Source organism: Ictidomys tridecemlineatus, chromosome 4, assembly GCF_052094955.1.
Source record: "Ictidomys tridecemlineatus isolate mIctTri1 chromosome 4, mIctTri1.hap1, whole genome shotgun sequence".
NCBI classification, from domain to species: domain Eukaryota; kingdom Metazoa; phylum Chordata; class Mammalia; order Rodentia; family Sciuridae; genus Ictidomys; species Ictidomys tridecemlineatus.
The window spans coordinates 209313938-209336403 of NC_135480.1; the positions used below are offsets into that span (position 1 = coordinate 209313938).

At 59.3% G+C, this 22466-nt stretch overlaps 2 long non-coding RNA genes across 2 annotated transcripts; both read right to left on the reverse strand.

The window, feature by feature from the left end:
- Window positions 1–1713: 1713 nt before the first annotated feature.
- On the reverse strand, window positions 1714–10146 carry LOC144377425 (uncharacterized). The gene is made up of 2 exons (XR_013438431.1): window positions 8664–10146; window positions 1714–2074 (listed from the first exon to the last, which is right to left on the reverse strand). It is a non-coding gene; the product is annotated as an uncharacterized LOC144377425 (long non-coding RNA).
- A 1701-nt stretch (window positions 10147–11847) lies between these two features.
- Window positions 11848–15920, reverse strand: LOC120889949 (uncharacterized). Its single transcript, XR_013438432.1, has 2 exons — window positions 15671–15920; window positions 11848–12521 (listed from the first exon to the last, which is right to left on the reverse strand). It is a non-coding gene; the product is annotated as an uncharacterized LOC120889949 (long non-coding RNA).
- Between the last annotated feature and the right edge of the window lie 6546 nt (window positions 15921–22466).

Below are 22466 nucleotides of genomic sequence, written 5' to 3' on the forward strand. Positions count from 1 at the left end.
CAGGTGGCACCAAGGGCAGCTCAGGACCATGCAGAGCCGGAACCCTCAGCCCAGGCACAGATGGATCCCTAGTCCCAGTTACCGTCCAGATCCCAGACACTGATCTGAGACGTGACCCAGGCACAGACGAGTCTCTCTACCCCAGTCATGAACGTCTTGATTCTTGATTCCAGATAGAAGTTGACTGACTGCAGCTACACACTGAGCCCTGATCCCAGCCCAAGCTGGGCCCTGATCAAAACCATAGACTGATCCCTGATTCCAGTTGCTGACTGAGCCCTGATCCCAGACACACACTGACAAAATGAGCCCCTGCCCCAGCCATGGACTGACCACAACCTCAACCAGAGTCCTGATTGCAGGCACAGACTGTCCCTGATTCCAAACAACCTTCGCTTCCTCCGTGCAGATCTCTAGCCCTGTCCACATCTGGCCCTGTGCACTCCCAGCCCCCAGACCGAGACCACGGTGGGCTGCATCAGCAGAAGCTGAGCAGCAAGATGCAAGAGGTAAGAGCCCAGGCTGCTGGGCCCTGGACACAGCTCCGGTACCTAGAGAGGGCACCAGCTGCAGACCTGGGGGGAAAGCTGAGGAGCCAGGGTTGGCTTGTGTGGGAGCAGAAGACCCTAACCCTAACGCTGTGCTGACCCAGCAGATGCTGGCTTATGGGAGTGGGTGCTGCCCTGTGGAGGGGCACTCCTTGACAGCAGGTGGGTAGGGGGCTGCCTGGGGAGGGGCTGCTTTCTGGCTGCAGGGGGCAGGAGAAGCAGGAGATAGGCAGAGGGTTGGGATGTGAGAGCCTGGCTCTGGCTGGGGTCTGGCCTTAGCCCCATGCATCTGGCAGCACTGGGCCCCAGACCTCCCCAGGTCAGATGCTGGGAGCCCCGTGCTTAGGGGGAAGCAGCTGTTTGTCTGGAGGTGAACCATCCCCTAATCTCTGTTTCTTATCGACTGTCTGTTTGCCCAGAGAGAGTTCACACACTAGGCCAGGTCAGGGGAGTAGGAGGGACCCTTGTACTTGCCCAGCTCTTCCCGGTCATGTTATAGATACGTGTTATAAATAGCTTCTTGGCTGGGGGCATCTGCAGCCCCCGGCTGTGCCCAGCCCTTAGACACCAGAGGACAGGTGGCAGGTCTGAGCTGTTGACATTCCCGGCTCCTGTTTGGCTTCTGATAGTGGCCAACCAGGGTGCGGTGGGGGGCCTTTCTCATAGGAAAGCCCTGAGGAACGCCCTCGCTCTGCCTGGCTGACCCCAGACTGTCCCAGCCCACACCTGGACGGTGGGAAAACCCTGGGACCAGGCAGGGCAGCCCAGGAGCATTGTGGGGATCCCGGGACGGGCCAGGCTGCGGGTGCTGCCTGCTGCCAGGTCCTGAGGGCTGGCAGAGAAGCCCCAGGAGTCTGGGACTCTCCCACATCAGAGCCCCTAGAGGGAGCCCCAGGTTCTGCCCCCAGGTTGTGCCCCAAGAGGCAGTGTGGCCTGCTGGCTGAGGATCCAGAAGGTTCTGTGGCCTTGGGGACTGTGTGGCTCCTGAAGGCTCAGCTTCTCGGCAGGAACACTTGTGCTGCCCCCTGACAGAACTCAGGGCCCAGCCCCACAGCCTCCAGGCTCCGTGGAGCCAGGCGGGGCCACGTCCACCTCAGAGGACGGGCAAGGGAGGGCCAGGGCGGGTGAGCCCTGGCGCCCAGCCGCCCGCCTCTGAAGAAGGCCCTTTTCCTTTCTGGATTTATTGGGATTTAATCATCCACATTAGCCAGTTTACTGGGCCTTTGCATCTCTCCAACGCTCTCCGGGTCCCAGCAGATTGGTGAGCCCTGGCCTCCGGGAGAGAGCTGGACGGCCCCTGAGGAGGAAGCAGAGCAGGGGGCCACCTGGGGGCTTCAGTGCCACAGGACCTGGAGAGCGGTCCCTCATCCTCCCATGCCTCAGCAGGGCGACCAGACCCTCAAAGCCCCAGGGCTGGCGGTCCAGCAAGGCCCCCACCCTGGGGGTGACATCACGCGGTGGGTGTGGGTGGGAAGAGCTCCGCTGTGCCTGGCTGGGCGTCTCGTCTTGACGATCCCGTTTTACAGCTGTGTTGGTACAAAGACAAGTATATTAATGTTACATATGAAAGCACTTAATTGTCCCTGAAAGATCAGGGTCCCCCCCCCCGATTTTATTGTTATTGTTATTATTTTTGTACTGAGGATCGAACCCAGGGGTGCTTAACCACTGAGCCACATCCCCAACCCTTTCTATTTTTTAAGACAGGGTCTTGCTATGTTGCCCAGACTGGTGTCAAACTTGCGAGCCTCCTGCCTCAGCTTCCTGAGTCTTTGGGAGTACGGGTGAGTGCTCCCACACCCAGCCTTTTCCCAATTTAAAAAGAAATCAAAATTGCCTGTGAGTCCCTGACGGGTCCCCTGGGTCCTGGTCCTTGTGCCTAGTTGGGGAGGTAGCCTCACTGGGTTTGGGGAACTCAGAGGGGACCCCATATCCCGGGAGAGAGAACAGAGGGTCAAGAGATGGGTAGGTGGGCAAAAGGGGAGGAGGTGGGCTGCGCAGGGGAATCCGCATGGCCCAGAGGACTCTCAGGGCAGGAGGCAAGCTGCAGCTCAGAGCAGGGCAGACAGCTGGACCCGGGCTGTGTGCGGGGCAGGGTGCCGAGGCCACAGCCCAGAGTCCAGAACAGGGCTCCGAAGGTACGCAGGTGACCTGAGGCTGGCTGAACACGGGAAGGCCCACACGGGCCGCTCCGCAGACGGGGAGGCTGGCCCAGCCAGAACACTGTGCTGCCCCGTGACAGGAAAGGCACATGCCATGCTCAGTGCCCAGCCCCACAGCCTTGGTTTCCTCACCTGTACCACGAAGCCCAAGGAAGGAATGGTGGGCCTGAGGGACAGCAGGGTGTCATCTGAGTTGAGGATCTTCCCCCAGCATCCTGGGAGGGGTGGGGGCCAGACCACACACTGTGGCTTCCCAGCTACAGGGATCTGCCCTCCATTCCTGCCTCTCCTGGGGGCTACCTGCCCAGGGACCACACACTGCCAGCCCCCAGCAAGCACTCAGGCCCCACCTGCTGGTGAGAGTCCCCCTGTTCCTGTGGGCCCCTAGAAGACCCCACAGCCAAGAGACTGCTGCCAACCAGTGACATCTGCCCTCCATAGCTCCATCCTGCCCACCCCAGCAGAGCCCCTCAGCTGGAACCCCTATGGGGAAGCCAGGCCCCATGAACTGTACCCTACTTCTCAGAAGGGAAAACTGGGGCACCCACACTCCCTGGCCAAAGCAGCTGTGCCTGGCTTTGCCCCTGTGGAGAGGAGCCAGGAGCCCTCTGCTGCTCCCCCAGCACCGTGTGGACAGGGGGACAGCCATGCTGTGGCTTGACAGAACCAGGCAGTGTGCAGGGCTGTGCCTGGGTCCAGGCTGTCTGTCCCTGGGCTGCTGGCCTCCTGCTGGGGATCCTGGACACAGAAGTCCTCACTGGCACTGTGCCACCAACATCTGCTCTGCACCTTGGCTTCCAGGCAGCATGGGGACCCTTCCTCCAGACTGACTGAGGGTGTCTCCAGCCCAGGCCCTTCTACCTGACCGCTGCCCCAGGCTCTGAGGCTGGGCAGGGACAGGCCAGGATGGGACCTTGGCAGCTTCCCAGATCTTTCTTCTGGGCAAACAAAGGCCCTGCCAACCATATGCTGCTGCTCTGATTTGTTTGGGCTGGGGGCCTGGGGGCTCCTGGCACACCCCACCCCACCCACCTTGGCTGGACAGAAACAAACCTGCCCCGCCCACCCTGCTCCTGATACACGGTTGGGGGGGAGCCCCCACCTCCTCAGCCCCAGGGCGGTCACAGCTCAGTCCCCAGGTGGCAGCAGAGAGAGGGGATTGGGTCTGGGGTGCCAGCAGATGCCCGGCCCAGAGGCAGGAGGAGGGACACGTCCGATATCCCATTGCAGCCTCCTCCCACTGTCCCACCATCCTCTGCCTGCAGTGCGGCGTCCTGGCCCCTAGCCGTGCAGTGCCGTGGGGGTGTCACCGGCTCTGCTGGCTCTGCACTGATCAGGAAATGAAAAGGCGCTGTTCCCAGGGGGCGTGTCGAAGCCAGGGCCCACTCTGCAGGCCGCCTGGTGGGGAGCGTCCCCTCCCCCAGCCTGGCCGCGCAGGTCCCCAGGCGCCCGGCGCCCCCTGCTGGCGCGAGGACGCGGCTCGGGCGGAAAGAAGCCCGTCGCGCGCTCCCACGGCAGCCAGGCCCACACTGCCCCCGTGTGGCCATGGGCGGCTCCGCGTCCCTCGGGTCCCGGGAGCGCTGGACAGGGACGCCCGGGTGGGCAGGGGACACGGATCACGCAACACCCTCCGGGGCACGAGGCCTGTGTGAGGACGAAAGCTGTCCAGCCCCTTGCTCTGACCCAGGCTCCTCGGGTTTGGACTTGGAGCCTTGGTTCCCAGCCTGCAAGCCCCCAAATCCCAGGCCAGGGCAGGAGGAAGTAGACGCTGGACCCCTCTCTAGAGTCAGGGAGGTGGCCAGCTGAGGCCTGTTCCTCCTGGGAACCCAGGCCCAGAGGGAAGATAGGGCAGACCTGTCCCCGCAAAGGCAGTGGAAGAGGAAATCAAACACCAGTGAAGTAGAGAATCAGCACAGGTTAGAGTAGATACAGAGGAAACAGAAGTGGACGACAAGGAGAAAAATCAGATAGACAGAAGCTGCTTCTTTGAAAAGATCAATAAAACTGATAGATTTTCAATCAGACTGAGCAAGGAGAGAGAGTGTGTGCGAGAGGTGCACCTTACCAACATCAGGAATGCCAGTGGAGGCAGGGCCTCATACTGCACGTATTAAGAAAACAATGTTTCAGCATTATTTTTTTAAAATTTTTTTAGTTGTCAATGGGCCGTTATTTAATTTATTTGTATGTGGTGCTGAGAATCAAACATGCTAGGCAGGGCCTCACACATGCTAGGAAGCACTCTACCACTGAGCCACAACCCAGCCCCATGTCTCAGCATTATTAACAAAAGCTTGCCACTCAGACCAAATGTACAAGTTCCTTGAAAAACACACATCATCAAAACCAAAGTGGCCCTGCTGCTACTCAACAGCTCAGGTCATCCAGGTGTGGTGGTCAAGGCCAGCCTCAGCTACTAGCAGGGCCCTGTCTACCACACAGAATCAAAAGGGCTGGGCTGCTCGGGGAGGGGCACCTGCCCATCATGAGGAGCCCTATTTAATCCCCAGCACCAGAAAATCAGCAAACAGAGAAGTAAACAAACACCTAGAAATGGCAGGAAACACGCCAAAGTGGGTAAGATTGTGCACAGAACCCACACCCACAGCCACCTGCTGTGGTGACCAACCGGGGCTCTGAAGGGGGGAGCCAGGTGAGCTTGCCAGACTCCGCCACTCCCACTCCCCAAGGGCAGGAGGCCCAGCCTGGGGAGGAAATAGAGGACCTGCAGACTCCAAAGGAAGGTGGCGTCCTCTAGAAGTCCTACTAGATTACCAAGCCAGTCACTAGCACTAAGTGAATGGAGCAAGGATAAAGGCCGTGGACTTCCACATATCATTGATAAAGCATTGGAATGGAAGATTGATTGATTTTTTGGTACCAGGGATTGAACCCGGGGCACTTAACCACTGAGCTACATCCCCAGCCTTTTTTATTTTTATTTTTTTAAATTTTGAGCCAGGGACTTGCTAAGTTGGTGTTGAACTTGAGATCCTCCTGCCTCAGCCTCCAGGGCTCTGGGATTACCACTGGGCCCCACAGAAGTGGAGGGTAAAGCCCTCACAATAGCATCACAGACGTCAGTAGGTGGGGACTGCACTAATGAAAAGATTCGTGCAGCTGAAAACTGGAAAACTTTGAGAGAAACTGGGAAAGGCTGGCATCATGGAGAGATGAAAACTCCGCATGTTCCTGAGGTCTCATTCCCTGCAAGACAATGTGCAGCTCTGTTGGAGTCCAGTCCGAACTTCTTCAACCTTCTAAAAACCTTTCAAGAGATGATAACCTTGAAAGGTTCAGAATAGCCAAACAACTTTGAAAAAGCAGGCAGAGTGAAGGACCTGCACTGGAGACGCCGAGGCCACGTGGAACAGGCCGAGGCAGAGCAGGCCAGGGTCCAGAGGAGACTCAGCCACGGGGACACAGTCAGGAACGGGCGCTAGAGCGACGGGACCTGTGTGCAGGAACGGAGCGAGCCTCCGGTTCTGTTTCATTCTGCACAGAAAATGGACTTGAGCAGGATCACAGACCCAAACCTGAGCCCTGACTCCCCTGGAAGAGGAGAGAGAAGCCTCCCAAAGGGCGAGCAAAGACTTCTTCCTGGTCACGAAAGTACAGAGCTGTGTGAGAAAGCCAACAGACAGTTTTCATCAAAATCCAAGGTTTTTGCTCCTTGAAGACAGTTAGGGTCATGGGCAGCCACCCAGACCCCGGGAGGCTTCCCTCCACACCTAGCTATGACAGAGGATTCGCACTCGGGATATGCAGAGTACAAACACAAAAAACCCAGTTTTAAAAGTGAGCAAAAGCCTGGAATCGACGTTGCACACAGGGAGAAGCAGGAGTGAGCAGTGGGAAGCTGCCCGCCATGTGGCCGCCAGAGCGTGCAACAGAAGCTCAGTGAGGGCGGCACGTGCCGGCCCAGGCCCACCTGAGACTGGGACCGACCCGGGATGAAAGCTTGCTGCTGTAGCCACGGCCACCACAGGCAGAGCGACAGCAGCTGACACTCCCAGTCCTGGCACCAGGTCTCACAGTGCTGGTGTCGAGGGTCGTTCCGCCCCAGGCCGGCTCACTCGGGCTGTTGGTCAGGTGCAGAGCGGCAGCCCCCTTTCCCCACTCGCTGTCTGCAGGAGCGACTCTCAGCTGCTAAAGGCCACCCGGCTGCTTGGCACCAGCTGCAGCCCCGTCTCCAAGGCCCCAGGGTCCTGACTTCCCCAGCTTCTGGGGCTCACTCCCTGGAAATGCTTCTGCCCTGATCATCTCCCTTTTGCAGCGTCACATTTCTCGACATCCCAGCAAAGTCTCGTTCTTGATGCTCGTTCTGCCCACACTCAAGGTGGAGGGGTCACGGTCCCCAGGGCTGTCCCTAGGACCGGCCCCACACAGTCAGCACAGGTGTGTCGGAAGAAGCCTCCGAGGTAAGACCCCAAACTCCGCAGCCCAGCTGGGGAGCAGACCTGGGCCTCAGGGCAGCTGCACTGGGCTGTGGTCGAGGGGCAAGGTGGGACATGGCTTTCCCCTGGGTGGGTGGGAGGCTGTGGCTGCCAGCAGGCAGGAGCCAGGCTGCCTTGCTGCAGTGGGAGTCACAGGCCAGCAAGGCCCAGGTTCGAGTGGAATAGTGTGACTTCGCCAGGCAGAGGTGGCTGCAGTGTGGCTGGGAGTTAGGACACCCACAGCCACAGGCCACCTGCACCCAGGCCTGGGGAGGAAGCTGCCCCTGGAGCAAGGCTGGTTCTCGGTGCCAAGAATGAAGGAGTGTGATAAATCAAAACCAGCAAGAGCCAAGGTGACAGCAAGGGGCTTGGAGCCACCCAAAGGGCTGGCAGCAGCCAGGGCTGGAGCCAGCTGAGCCACAGAAGAGCTGTGTCAGTCACAGGGGGCAGCAGCCTCCTGGTCCACACCGCCACAAAGGAGTGATTGAGAAGGGGGAGACAGTGGGCCAGGTTCGCTCGCAGGAGGGACTTCCACGTAACTGAGCACACCCCTCTCCTCACTTGAGGGCCATGTGGTGGCCCCCCTCCAGGGAGGATGGGCTGGGAGTAGCTCAGAGCCCCCACGCCCCGGCACGGGCAGGGTCCCGAGGGCTGCACCTGACAGGACCCGACCTGGGGCTTCCCACTGTGGCCACCGCCCAGGCTAGCTGTGAGGAGCTAGCACACACCGCCCGGGGGGACCTCTGCAAACACCTGACCTGCCTGCCCAGCACAAGGCCACAGGCTACAGAGTCTCGGGAGCTTCACAGCCCCAAGGAGCCCAAGGGACACGGTGACACACAGTGTGGGGCCCTGGGATGGAAAAGGGACATACATCAGGCCCAGGTGGGGAGATGGGAGTGAGGCCCAGACTTTGGTTAACAGCTCGTCAGCATCATTTCTGTGTCAATCATGGGGGGCACCACCCTGATGCGGAGCTCCTGACAGTCTGGGCTGGGGCACCAGGGCTCCTGTTTTCTCTTGGAAACTTTAAGGTGAGTCTGAATCTATTCTAAAATAAAACATGGCCTGGGGCTGTGGCTCAGTGGCAGAGCACTTGCGTAGCATGTTGTGGGGCTCTAGGTTTGAGCCTTAGCGTTGCATGAAACTGAACTGGAGGCATTCTGTCCATCTACAACCACAGGAAAATTTAAAATAAAATAAAAAATAAAACGCACTTTACCAAGCAGGCTGGGTCACATGAGAGGCAGGCAGAAGGAGTGGCCACACCTGCCATCCCAGTCACTCAGGAGGCCGAGGCAGGAGGATCGTGAGTTTGAAGCCAGCCTTGGCAATTTAGCAAGTCCCTCTCTCAAAATTTTAAAAAGGGCCTCCTAGTGCCTTGAGGCACAGGTGTGTGTGGATCAAATACAGCCACAGGAACGTTCTGGGACGCTCCAGGCCTGGTGGGAATCTGTTCTTGAGGGTCAGCACAGGGGCTCCCTGCAGCTCCCCACTTTCCAGTTACCTGAACTTACCAGCTGGTCCTGAGGCTTCAGTGCCTCCGCGTGAGACCCAAAGCAGACCTAAAACCACCACCAAACATCACAGACCAGAAGAGACCAGTCAGGACCCTGGCGCTGAGTCCCCGCACCTTCCTTAGATGGAAATGAGAGCAGTCGATGGTAGGGCAGGAGGCTGCGGGTCTGCAGGGGGCACTGGGGAGTCCCGGGTCTCCAGAGCTGTTGATCTTGACTTCTTTAGTTGTGTTGGAGACAGTAGCCCACGTCCCCAGTGAAGCCAGATTTAAAGTTAGGTAGACAGTGTAGTTAGGTAAATCGGGTCTAATACCGAGTGAAATCTAAAATGGAGGCCATGCTGGGAATGATTCCAGAAGGCTGGACAACTCATGGAATGTTAATGAAGTCCCGGAAAGGCCGTAGTCCAAAGTCCACCCCAAAGAAATGTTAATGGAACCCAGGAAACAGCCCCCAACAGATTTGGAGATAGCCCATCCCAAGAAGTGATAATGAAGTCCTTCCTGCCCAGACTACTTGTTTGGCCCACCTGTGTCCCACCCCTGGGGCCTTCCAACCTACATTCCATCACCAAAACTACAAAAAGGGGAGACAACCGCACTTCCACGGATTCCACCTCTTGGGTCCTTCTTCCTCCGGGAGAAGTCTTTTCTGCTGTCCTTTAATAAACTTCTAATTTCTACTCTGACCTTGCCCCAGCATGCTTCTTTGGTGTTATTCTTCAACATCGGGGAAGCAAGGACTCGTCACCGGTCAACAGCGGTAACACCAGGGTCTACCCTGAGCCACATCCCCAGCACTCTCTAGGTCTTTATTTGGAGGCAGGGTCTCACTGAGTTGCCCAGGCTGGCCTTGAGCTTGCACCCTCCTGCCTCAGCCTCCCGAGTCGCTGGGAAGGACAGGTGTGGCCAACGTGACTGCACAGCAGCCTGAGAGGCTGGGTTCCTCCTCGTCCCCTGTGGGCTTCCTCCCTTCCATCTACCTCCTTCCTGTCCATAGGCAGCCGTCTGTCCTGAGGGTGTGGGGTGCTGTCTCACTGTGGTTCTACTCGACTTTGAACCATAGAGTGTGGCCACAACGGTCCTCCGTCCTCTGCTGCCCTGACAGCCCTGGTGGCTTTGTGGGTGGTAGTTGGTTTTGTCTCTTGTGTGGGTGTGCTGTTTGACCTGGCTGGTGCTGGGTGTTTCTGAATTCCTGCGGCTGGAGAGCTTTGTTCTGGGGATGCATTGACTTGGAAACTGTTCAGTCCTTTGGAATCTTGCTTTGCCAGTTTGATAGGCGTGTCCAGAGCAGGCCTGGCCAGGCTCATTACCTGTACACCCACAGGCCCTTACCCCAGCCCCCAGCTGGAGATCTCTAGGTGTGGGGTGAAAAGCTGCTCTGTGCTGCTCCTGCTCACCCTTCCCAAAGGCCTTCACCCACACTGGGAGTGTCCTTGGACACAGGTGTGGACAGTCCTCTGAATCCTCAGGGATTGTGGAGATCTCCAAGGCTCTCTCAGAGCAGCCCTTTCCTCTCTGATGTTCTAGAAACTTGAGCTGCCTTGGTCTCCCAGGCTCTGGGGTCCACTAGGACCACCTGGGGATGCCCTCAGGGCAGAGAGCTGGGACAAGCATGGAGCTCCCCCTCCCCAGGCCCCTGTCCTGAGATGCCTGGTGTGCGGGAGTTGGGAGTTGGAAGCCACGTCTCTGCAGCTCATCTGGTGGTTTCATTCTCTGGTTATCCCGGGCAGAGGGTGAGTCCCGGACCCACCACCTCAGCCGGAAGGAGAAGTCTTCTTAGAGTCAGGGAAACATCTGCGTTTGGTTTTGGAGGGTGGTGTGCAGCTGCAGCAAAACGCATCTCGCCCACGTGACCCGCGATTCCACTTCTGGGTGCACACTGGAAAGGACCAAAGCAGGCCCTCAGAGACAGGCACACGCATGTCCTCGGTAGCCAAAGAGGCAACGACCGAGATGAGGAGGAGCAGATGTGGTCCAGCCTTGTTAGATGGAAATGGAGGAGAGTTCTGGCACCTGCTGCAACCCGCTCAGGGAAGGAGCAGGCCCAGGACAAATACCTTTATGAGAACAAGGGCTACTCCTCTGTGCCAGGGAGTGGCCCTGGTCCTCGTTCTGGGCTTTCTGTAGGTGTTCATGGATAAGATTGACATTTGAGTTGGTGGACAGTAAAGCTGATGGCCTTCCTTCAGGTAGGGGGCCTTGTCCAATCAGTGGAAAGCCAGGGCAGAGCAGAAAGGCCCAGGAAGAGGGGGCAGAGCTGGGGGAGCTCAGCTTGCCTGGTACATGTGAGGCCTGAAGTTGGATCCTCAGCACCACAAAAAGAGAAGGAGGAGGAAGAGGAGAGGAGGAGAGGAGGGGATGGAGAGGAGGAAGAGAGGAGGAGGGGAGGAGGGGAGGGGATGGAGAGGAGGAGAGGAGAAGAGGAGGTGGGGAGGGGATGGAGAAGAGGAGGAAGAGGAGGGGAGGGGATGGAGAGGAGGGGAGGAGGAGGAGGAAGAGAGGAGGAGGAGGAGGGGAGAGGAGGAGGAAGGAAGGAGAGGAGGAGGGGAGGAGGGGGAGAGGAGGAGGAAGGAAGGAGAGGAGGAGGGGGAGGGGGAGAGGAGGAGGGGGAGGGGGAGAGGAGGAGGGAGAGAGGTGGAGGAGGGGTTGGAGAGGAGGAAGAGGGGGAAGAGTGGGAGGAGGAGGGGAGGGGAGGAGGGGATGGAGAGGGGGAGGAGAGGAGGGGGAGGCGATGGAGAGGAGGAGGGTTGGAGGAGGAGCAGCGGTTCTGCTGGCTGCTGGGGAGCTGGGATACCCATGTCCCATGGGCTCTTGGGGGTGGGGGTCTCCAGCTGCCCCCTTATCCTGAAGATCTTGGGACTTGTCACCTCCATAGTCAGAGGAGCCAGTTCCTTGAGGGAGTTCTATGTGTGTGTCCTCCGGGTGCTGTTTCTCTGTAGAGCCTTGGCAATCCGTGAGGTCCCCAGGGTCATCATGCTCAGAGACAAAATGGAAGGAGGACACCAAGGGCAGGGGATGGGGGTGTAGTGTATGTGGTGGGTGGGCAGAGTTTCAGTTCTGCAAGATGAGAAAACCTCTAAGCATGGATGGGTGGGTGGATGGGTGGATGGGTGGGTGGATGCGTGGATGGCGCAGCGGTGGCACAGCAGGGTGACTGTGCTCAGTGCCAATGAGCTGTGCACTTAGGACACAACATTTTTATTTTTAAAATTTTTTTATGTGGTGCTGAGGATCGAACCCAGCGCCCCACGCATGCCAGGCGAGCACGTCATCTCTTGAGCCACATCCCCAGCCCCACTGAGCTGTGCACTTAGAGTAGTTAAGTTCTGTCCTGCATCTTTCCACAGTCACAGCACAAACACTTCTCGGCTCAGGCTGAGGTGGGGGCAGGAGCAGAGGGCGCCACAGCCACAGTCCAGGGACCAGCACATCTCTGCCAGTGGCACTGGTGGCCCATGCTGTGTGGAAACCCAGTGCCCCTGTGACCTTCCTGCCACCGTCACAGCCATGGCCGCTCCTACCTGGACAAGCCAGCTGCAGTGCAGCCAGGAGAGGGAGCACTGAGCTCACGATGCCTGGTGCTCAGAGGGCTCCAGTGGGAGGAGGGACAGGCGCTGAGTGCCAGGCCCCCATGGCCACCACAGCCTGCTGACGGGGAGGGAAGCAGGACTCAAGGAAGCAGCCCAAGGCCAGCATGCTGATAAGCAGTGACCCAGACACGTCTGCAGCCAGGGCTCTATTACCACAGCCAGGGCCCACAGGACTGCAGGCGCCGCGGAAGCTTCTGGGCTGGGCCTCTGGGACGGCGTGACTGTTAACATTTACCCACTCACGCAGAGCTTGCCGTGGTCCAAACCTGCAGAAAGGTGGGGAAGAAAGAGGCCTTGACAGAGGTGCGGGTAGAAGCGCAGCCTGGGGACAGGAGGAGACGGGAGGTGGGAGCCAGAAGTGGCACTGAGTGCAAGACCAGGTCAGACGGGGACAGCTGCTGGAGTCCTGCAGGCTGAAGGACCTGGACACTCAGTCGTGGGCTTTGAGAGCCATGGAAGGTTTTGTGTGTTTTTTTTTGTTTTGTTACAATAAACAAATTCTTACAAAAAATATTTTAAAAGGAATGCATGCACAGCTGGGTGCAGTGGCCACACCTACAATCCCAGCGACCCCAGGGGCTGAGGCAGGAGGATGGCAAGTCCCAGGCCAGCCTCTGCAACTTAGTGACCTGTCTCAAAATAAAAGGGTGGGGGATATAGCTCAGTGGTACGGGTTGGTGTCTGAGGCCCTGGGCTCCATCCTGAAAAAAAATAAAACAGGACTGTCCACGAATGTGATTTTAAAACTTCCCCAAGAGGAAGGGGAAACAGCCATCCCTGGCTCCATCTTGGAAAGTGACTGTTGAATCCTTTGAATCATTTTAGCTGCTCTCCCCGGGGTTTCCTCTGGATTTCTAGATAACAAGCTTATCACGCTGTCCTTGGAACTTCCTGCGGACCTCCTACCCCAGCTTGGGGGCTTCACTTTTCCATTGCACGTGCATCCCCTGGACATCTGTGTACACGTCTCTCCCTCCTGCCCCCCAGGCCCCCAGTTCTGTTTGAGCCCTGTAATAAAACATTGCCCCATAAAAATTGTTCACCCTGAGCCACTGACAACCCAAACTCTTCACCCAGTTGCCCAACCCCCTTCAATGGGGCCAAGAACAGAATTCCTGCCTCCTGAAGCCCTTTGTCCCCCATTTCCTCTGGACTGGTGGCTCTTTGGGCTGATCCCTCCACTGTGACTCTGACCTCCATCATCATGGGGACATGCCTCTGGTTTCCACCTTGGAATCCCAGAGTGTCAGCACCAGCTCCAGAAGAGCCTGGGGATCATCCAATGCTTCGAGGCGTCCACCCCTACCCCTGCCCAGGCAAAACCAGGGAACCAGAGGCTCAGCCGGAAGCCTCCTGGTGGCCTCCAGGAGCCCAGAAAAACACAGCACCAAAGCGCCCCTCCTGCCCTTCTCCCTGCCATGTGCCCACATCCAGGCAGGGCCAGGGCATGATCCAAGTGCAATGTGAAGCACACACGGAGTCATGTCACTAAGTGAGTGGACAGACACAAGGAGCCAGCAGGGGCCAGTGCCCGGAAGGGCACCCAGTGCCTCCAAGGCTTGCTCTAGGGCAGCCCCCAGGCCAGCGAGCTCCTGGCATGTTGCAATTCCACACAGGCCCAATGGCCACTTTCGGACATGGGACCTCAGGTAGGCACCTCTGCAGGGCCTGGCAGGAGTCCTGGGGTGGAGCCTCTAGGCCAGTTGCCTAGGGAGGGCCCTGGCCTTGCGTGGCGGCTGCCATGGAGCACAGGGTCACACTTCATGACTCAGCAAGGTCCTGGGGATGCTCACGCAAGCGCCTCTGGGAGGACGTGCCAGCAGTATGTATGGGGCTGCTGGGCTGTCAGCGACAGGCCACGCCTCCCACACTCAGGGTCTGCAGAGCTGGGTCCACCCGACCAGCCCAGGGGGAAACACCGCGGCCCATGGGAAATGGATGAACTGCATCGGCAGCCCCCCTGCCCACCTGCTTTGGAGGCAGAGGACCCAGCTCAGTCCCAGGGTCTCAGGGTTCTGGGACCAGGACCCTCTCTGGCCTACTCCCCCTGGCCTTGTGCCCACATGCCTACCCCTGGGCAGGCCGGCCCCCTGAGTACTAGGCCCTGTGTCTGGAGACTGTGGGCCAAGTCCCCGGCCCCAGGCCCAGCATGGAGAGGGAGCTGGGTGTCAGGAAGGCCCCAGCCACTTTTCAGCGACTTGCAGGCCCCAGAGTGTGGAGCTGGCCCCGGCCACAGCAGTCAGAGGCCAGAGCAACTGGGCCCAGGGCCATGGCTCTGCTTCAGGGTCAGGGGTCCCCAGAACACCCCAGTGCTCCCTGGGCAGCCCCAGAGGGGTGAGATCAGCCAATGGAGGCAGGCCCGTAGGACTTCCTCTGTCCTGTCAAATGAGCAGCAGCAGGGCTTCAGGCCAGGCCAGGCCAGGGCTGAGTGTGGACGTGCTCTGGATGTGAACGTGGCCTCTCTCTGGCCAGGTCCCGCCCTCTAGGCTATGCCACAGGGCCAGGCTCCATGTGATGGGAAACCGAGGCAGGGCTGGGCCCAGCATTGACCATGGGCCTGGTCCACCTGCAGGCCCACAGAGGATGGCCTGGCCGGCCCCCACGGGCAGCAGGACACACCCTGGCCTGTGTGTCACAAGCCCTGGCCAGGCCAGTGTGGAGCCCTCACAGGCAGATGGCACATTCAGCACTTTGCCCACAGGATGGCAGAGCTCCGCCACTCTCAGGAAGGACAAGGAGGCCACATCCTAAAACCCAACCAGGATCCAAACCAGGGACTGGCTTCTGGTGTTCCCTGGGGTGTGAACAGAGCACTCGGCAGCCCCTGTCTCCTTGGCCCAGCCACCTCTGAGGATGATGCCACAGGACAGAAGGTCACCAAGTCGGAGGGCTTCTTCCGGGGCCCTGCTCTCTTGGGCAGAAGTGGGGGCCTGTGAGAGTCTGGCCCCTTCTCGAGGCAAGTGTCATGAGGGCTGAGGGGACTTTACTCCCCCCTACCCCCGGGTTTAGTGTGTTGGGGGGTCATCACCCCAACGCTGACCACCTGGAGGGCTGGCTGTCCCCCTCTACAGGGAGGGGGAAGTCCTCTGTGCCTGGGGGGTGAACTGAGGGAGCACTGGACATCCTCCCACAGCTCAGTCCAGGCAGATCTCCTTGCAGCCCCATGGAGAGAAAGCCCTGGGCTGGGGAGTGAGTCCTGTGTCCTCCCCTCTGCCATTCACTGTCCTTCAGGTTGGCCCTGGGAGTGGGGAGTGGGGATGGTGCCAAACAGCCTCACCCTGTCCCATGAGGCCCCTTGTCCACCAGAGGGCAGCTGGGGCCTCAGTCCCCACAGCATCTCTAAGGAACTGCAGGGGAACCTATGATTGTCAGTGGGTGGCAGGGAATGCCCTGTCCTCCCCTGGATGGGGCTGACCTTGAGGGGCTGAGGCTGCTCTGGATCTCAGTTTCCTCATCTGAAGAGTGGGAGAGTCCTGGCAGGATCAATGCGGTCTCAGATGGCTTCTGAAGGCCAGGCAGCCCCGCCACTCCCTGGTCTGCCTTCTCAGTGGTCGAAGGTGTCATCCTGCTGTGGCCTCCTTGTCTCTCGCAGCTCACCGTTAGGGCGGGGGAGTGGCAGGAAGGCAGGCTAGAGGAGCACTTCCGAGCCGGCTGGGGTGCAGCGGGTGCAGGCCCTGATAAGGCGCACATGGCCAGCTGCACGTCCGCCTTTTGTCCCGGCTCCGGCCAGCCTTTCCTGCAGGAGCTGGCCAAGGCGGGAAGACCGTGGCCTGCACCCTCCTCCCCTCTGCCTCTCTCTGCCCCTGGCTCTGAAGTCCCTGGGGTCCGGGCCTGGGGGAGTTTGAGGCCCCTGTGCAGTGACTGCTGGGCCTGGCACATACCTGGACACCAGGGCTCCCAGCCTGAAGCCAGAACCTGGAGAGTCCACTCCACGGGGCTGCTGAGACCGACACCAGAGCCCCTGAGCAGAGGCTCCGCCCCTCACCCTCCAGCCCAGGGAGGGGCCCCATCTTCCCTCCAGCTGCTAGCACACTTGGGGCTCTCCCTCAGGTATTGGACTCTACTCTCTGTCCATCTTGAGGTCCCAGAAAGGCTTGGGCCTGGCTCAGCCTGTGTGTCCCTCCCAGGGCTCCTGTGTCTGTCATCTGTCTTAAGATGGCCCTCTCAGCCCAGCATCCCTGAGAGGACTGTTATCTCTGCCCCCATAGCCCACAGTGCCCATGCAGTGACCTCACAGAAGACCACTGTGCTGGGCCGAGGAAGGGTTCCATCAGGGGGAATCCTCTCCCACCTGCGGAGCCCCAGGAGTGGCCCGTGGCTGAGGTCAGGAAGCCCTTTGAAGGCCAGGCAGCCCCACCATTCCCATTCCCTGGTCTCCCTTCTCAGTGGTCAAAGGTGTCATCCTGCTGTGGCCTCCTTGTCCCTCCTTGTCCCACGGCCCCTGGGACCACTGAGCGCCCCTCAGTTCAGAAGGGGTTCTCACACGGGAGAACTGGACGCCACGGGCTCCTGAGCAAAGAACGCATCCACGAAGGATCGTCCCCAATCCCCAGGGTCCCTCACTGCTCTGAAAGTTAGGAAAACAGCAAATTCCCCGAGGGGCCATTCCGTGGGCCCCAACGCTGCATCCGAGAGGAGATGTTAAGGAGGGGCTCAGAGGCCAGCGCCCAGCGCCTCACCTCCACCGTCCCCTCGGCCGTCTTCAGGATTTCTTCTTTCCCCAGCACCTTGGATTTTTTGTTTTCAGTCAAGAGTAAAAATTGTATAGACGTATGTCATCCATGAGTTTTAAGTTTGTGTACACCGTGGAGGGCCTAATCCGGCTAACCAACACAAGCATTTCCTCACTGACTGTCATTTTTCTCTGGTGACAGCACTTAAAATCCATTCCCTTAGGGCTGAGGGGCAGCTCAGAACCTGGGTTTGAACCTCAGCACAGCAAGAATTAAAGAAGATGTCACCCCTGGGGTTCAAGATCACAGTGCCACGTCACTGCTGGAGTCCCCGCCTCGCTCCATATTTCATGGGAGTACTCCTCGGGTCTAGCTGAAAGTTTGTGTGCTTTGACCAAAGTCTGCAACCTCACACCCTCCCACTGCACGGCTCCCTCTCCCTGCTCTGTGAGCTGGACTCTGGAGCTTTCCAGGGCAAGGGCTGCACCTGGCCTCTCCCTGCCCAGACCACTTCGTGTAATGTTCTCCAGGTCCCCCTGAGTCGCCATAAACCCCTTGTTTGAATAGCACCCCACTCTTCCCCTCCTGTTCTCCTGTGTGCCGCGCTCTCTCCACCCGTCTGAGCTTGGGCCCTGAGCTGGAGCCAGGCTGGGGCAGTGCAAAGGAGTGAGCAGCTCTCCACGGTGGGATCCTGAGCAGGCCCTGGCTGGGCAGCTCCAGAGACTTGGAGGTCCAGGGAGCGGCAGGCACTGAACGCTGCTGGGCTGGGTGGGGCAGGGGGTGCTTCCAGGGGCGTGGAATGGCTACCAGTCTCCGCAGCTTTGCTGATGCCGTAAGTACGTTGGGCTCGCTGTGGGGAAACTCCACCTTGGTCCTCAAGGTGAGGGTGGCTCAGCTACACCTGTGCAAACCCTCAGGGCACTGTGGACCCTAGGTGATGATGGTGTGTCCAAGTGGCCTCATTCTTGGGGACACTGACCCAGGAGGCTGCATGTGCGGGGCCCAGGTGCCTGGGAAATCTATGCACCTTCCTGTTTGGCTGTGAACCTAAAATGGCTCTAAAAACAGGCTCTTAAGAATACATATGTCAGCCAGGCACAGTGGCATACTTCTGTAATCTCAGCAGCTTGGGAGGCTGAGGGAGGAGGATCGCAAGTTCAAAGCCAGCCTCAGCAAAAGCAAGGCCCTAAGCAACTCTGTGAGACCCTGTCTCTAAATAAAATACAAAATAGGGCTGGGATGGGGCTCAGTGGTCAAGTGCCCCTGAGTTCAATCCCCAGTACCAAAAAAAAAAAAAAACGTGTATAACTGTCTGAATTTCACCTCAGTTGATCTAAGGGACATCTGTCCCTGTCACCAACATGGAGGCCTGCCCCTGGTGCTATGGAGCTGGGACTCAGCTAGATGGCTTCTTTCTGTCAAGGGGGGGGAGCACAAGGACTCTCCTAGGATGGTTGCAAGCATGTGAGGATCAGTCTCAGTAAGAACAGGGCCTGGCTCACAGAAGCTCCCAAAAGCTGGGTCGTGGGGGCTTCTCTGTCCTGCTTTTGTGCCTCAGATCCAACCGGCTCCTCTCGAGAGCTGGACAGCAAGCAAGAAATCAATTCTTATTTTGGAATCATAAAACGAATATCAACAAATAAATTATCCGCAGGCCTGGAGTGGTCTTCCTGCTGCCGCCCGAGGTCCCTCAGCTGGTCCTGGCTCCTGGTGATGACGGCTCTGTCCTTGGGAGTGCCCAGCCTGCAGCCTTGCTGTGCCATGGAGTCAGCCCTCCCTGCCAGTGTGCTGTGCTGGGACCTGTTCTCAGGGGGCCCTGGGAGCAGCGTCCTTCCAGACAGAGGGCCAGACAGGGTGGGGGTCTGGTGCCCTGCAGCCCTCCCACCAGTGGTGACAATCACCATCATCTTCATCGACCACAGTTCCTGAGCCCTCCCGCTCTGCCCCTCAACCCATGGGGTCTGGTGGTGGGGACAAGGTGGAAGTCCCTCTCTGAGGCCCATCTGTGGCCAACTTCCTGAACCTTCTGCCTGCCCAGGCCTCCAAGGGGCAGTGTGCACATGTGGCCTGGAGGCAGCGACAGCAGGTTTCTGTGAGGGCCGCTGGGGGACAGCATGGCTCACTCAGCAGCCCCCACTTCCCCCCGGGGCCCACGTGCCGGCCTGCAGTCTGAGCCAGGGTTTCCGGCCATTGTCCAGAGCAGGGCTTGACTGGAGAAGCAGTGGTCCCCAGCAGGCCTGAGCGTGGGGGCGGGGGAGCTGGGCATCCTAGCTGAGTCCAGTGGGTGTCCCGAGGATCCACATGGCGGCCTGTAGCAGTGGTGCCGAAACCCCCACATGGTGTGCTCCCTCCTGGGGCAGAGCGGCTGCCAGGGCCTGGGAGTGCCCTGCCCGCTCTGCCTGGGAAAAGCCCAGGGCCACCTTCACACAGTCACCCCAGGGGGACAAGTGGGAAAGAACAGGGTGGGACCAGCACTCTGGGAGGAGAGGAGACAGGGACCCAGGCCTGCAGCACCTGGCTGCCCAGCCATGGGAATCCTTGAACTGGGAGCCACAGGTAGGAGAGGGCAGGGGACATAGACTTGGCCACAGAGTGACCTGAATTCTGCTCTGGCTTTGCCTCTTGCTGCTGTGGGACTTGGGCAACCTCTCTGGGCCCTAGTTCTCTCCTGGCATGATGGTGGATGCATTTGGAAGGGGTCTTGATAGACCCCTTAGGATCTAGGGCAGAAGCAGGGGCCCAGAGAAGAACCTGAGAGCCCCAGGCCCAGAGCTGGCGAGTTCCCAGCACAGCCCCTGCCCCACTGGTGGGTGGCGCCTGGCCTTCCTGGCCCTGGCTCCTTTGTCCGGGATCAAGAGCCAGGGCAGGGAGAGCAGGCTGGGTCCGGGCTGCAGATGCTTTCCGGGCGCTGAGGTGAAACAGCTACACATTCCAGTGGGCAGCCTGAGAGCACACCAGGAGTCACCTCCTGGGGGGGGTCTGACCAGGTCAGCAGGCCGAGGGCAGACCCCCACTGGGATCTGACCCCACGGGAATCTGCAGAAAGGAAGTCTCATCTTGTCCGGCCCCTTGGACATTTGGAGGGAGGTTAGCCACTGGCCCCACAGCCCGTGGGAGCCTGTACCCTGTCCTGGCCCAAGGGCTCCTGCAGGAGAGGAGAAGCCACTGAGCCCTCTCAGGTGCAGGAGAGGACAGCTGGGCCTTCTGCCCACTTGGGCTCCATCTTGCAGGACTCATTCCCACCAGGATGGCTGGGAGTGCTGCTTCCTTGCTCCTTCAGCCACCTCCCATCCAGGAGGACAGACCTGATTCTGAGGCCAGGCAGCCGCTGCCCAGGTCACTCTGCTTCTCCCAGGCTGAAGCCTCAGGCAAGCCCCAGTCCTCAACTGCAGATGGGCACACTGTAGAGCAGGCCTCTGAGCCTTATGGGGGTTAGGGTTAGGGTCAGCTCTGTGCCTGGGCAGGGGAGGACAGAGAGGGCAGCTCCTGCACGTTCCCCACACCACCCTCTTGTGCACCTCCTGTCAGGATCTGGGGACACCTCTGCCCTGTCCCCACTAGCCCCTCTAGTGTCCCTGGGGCTTTCCAAAGTTTGTGTGTCAGAAACCACAGGCTAGGAAGACATAGCAGGGCAGCCACTGACCACGTGATGCTAGAAACCCCTGGCCCTGGTGCCTGCATGAGAGAAAGGAGCCAAAGTCCCCGCCAAACCATGCAGATGCTTGTTCACAGCAGTGAGTTCAGCCAAGGGTAGAGACAGGGCAAAGGCCCACCATGGACCAGGACAAGCACTGTCACACTGGACAGTCACACTGGACACTCTTGACACAGAAGGGAACAAAGCTCTCACCTATGCTCCAACTTGGAAGGATCTGGAGACAATCAGTGAAAGAAGCCAGTGACCAAAGCCTCACACTGCCCCCTCGTTGCACATGGAAATGTCCAGAGGATAAATTAGAGACAGGTAGTAGGTGAGCGGGTGCCTGGGCCCGAGGGCCACAGCTCGCTGACCCACAGCTGCTCTTGACTGTTCCCACATGGAGTTATATATTTAAGTGGGCAGGCTGTACAGCTTCTCAGTGGAGCTCAGGCAGACCTGGAGGCTGATGCGCCCACAAGACAGGAGCCCACAGGAGCCCGGCCAGTGCAGAGTCCTGGCCATGTTACTGGGAGCCCCGGGCTCATGCTGTCCAGCAGGCTCAGCACCTGCCTCCCCATCCCTCTCCTGCCCCAGAAGATCCAGGGGCAGGTGGTGGAGGGGGCTTTAGGCCAGCAACCTGCAGCCTCCAATCTCAACCCTGACAGGATGGCCATGGCGTGCTGTCTCCTACTCCCAGGTGCCCAGGCCAGCTTCTTGCTGTCTGGACTCCAGTTTACACAGGTGAAACAGGACAGTCAGATGGTCGCTAAGACCCCAGGAGCCTGACTTCCCGGACTGGGGCCAGCTTCCCCTGCTCCCACTAGAGGAGCTCCTGAGTTTCACAGCAACACAAGCCAGGCTAGATCCGTGTCTCCACCAGGGTGCGGGGGTCGGCTTCCTGCAGCCCCGGGCCTGACGCAGTTGCCCTTCCCCTCTGGAGGGGCTCCCATTGTTCTCTGGGGCCGGTTCCCCATCTCCCCTGCACACGCACTTCCTGTTTCCTGGCTGAGAGGAAACAGAGATTTCTGGCCCCACCAGGCCTGTTTTCCCTTCCTCTCGTTACATTTTTTAAGGATATTAAAAATAAGAATAATGGGCAACTGTGAGGCTGAAAAGCAGGGGCCACCGGAGCTGCAGGCGCTGGAGGGCCACCTGCCTGAGCTCTGGGCTCGGGCCTCAGGCCCCAGCAGGAATGGAGGCAAGCTTTGCGTTCTCCTTCTGTGCCCTCTGAAGGCCTGGGCCAGACTGTCCACACCAGGCCTGGAAGCTTGGAGAGCACCCCCCGGGCTACAGGAGACCCTCCTCACCCCATCTGACATATGGGGAAACTGAGGCAGAGAAGCCTCCAGGGCCCCTAATGTCCCTGGGGGTCATGATAGCCCCACAAGAGGCACTGATGGGCTGAGGTGACTTGTGACTCCTCCTTTCCCAGAGCCCTCTTCCTCCACTGACCACTGGGTCCAGTGGGCAGTCATCACCAGGGAGAAGGGAGCCCTGCCCCTGTGCCTGCCGAGGCTGGGGACGAGGCAGCTCTGGGTCTGTGGCCTTGAGCAGTCAGTGCCCTGAGTCTCCGTCCTCTGTAGAGGGGTCCGTAACAGCCTGTGGGAGCACAGCACAGCGCTTGGCAGTGGCAGCTGCTCCTCTGGTTACTTCCTGAAAGGCTTCAGGGTGCTCAGCTCCCAGTTTCCCTGCCAGGCAGCATGGGGGGGACAGGATAGCTCCAAGTGGGGGCTGGGGTGCTGCCCTAGCGCCCACCTCCACCAACCTGCCCAGCGCCATCTCAGGAACTTCCCTTTCCGCCCTGGAGATAAAGTGTTTTTTCCCCTCGCCCGCGACAGCCGCCCCACCCACCGGCTTGTTGAGTGGCAGCCCTGCTAGGGCAGCTCCCATCGGGGTCC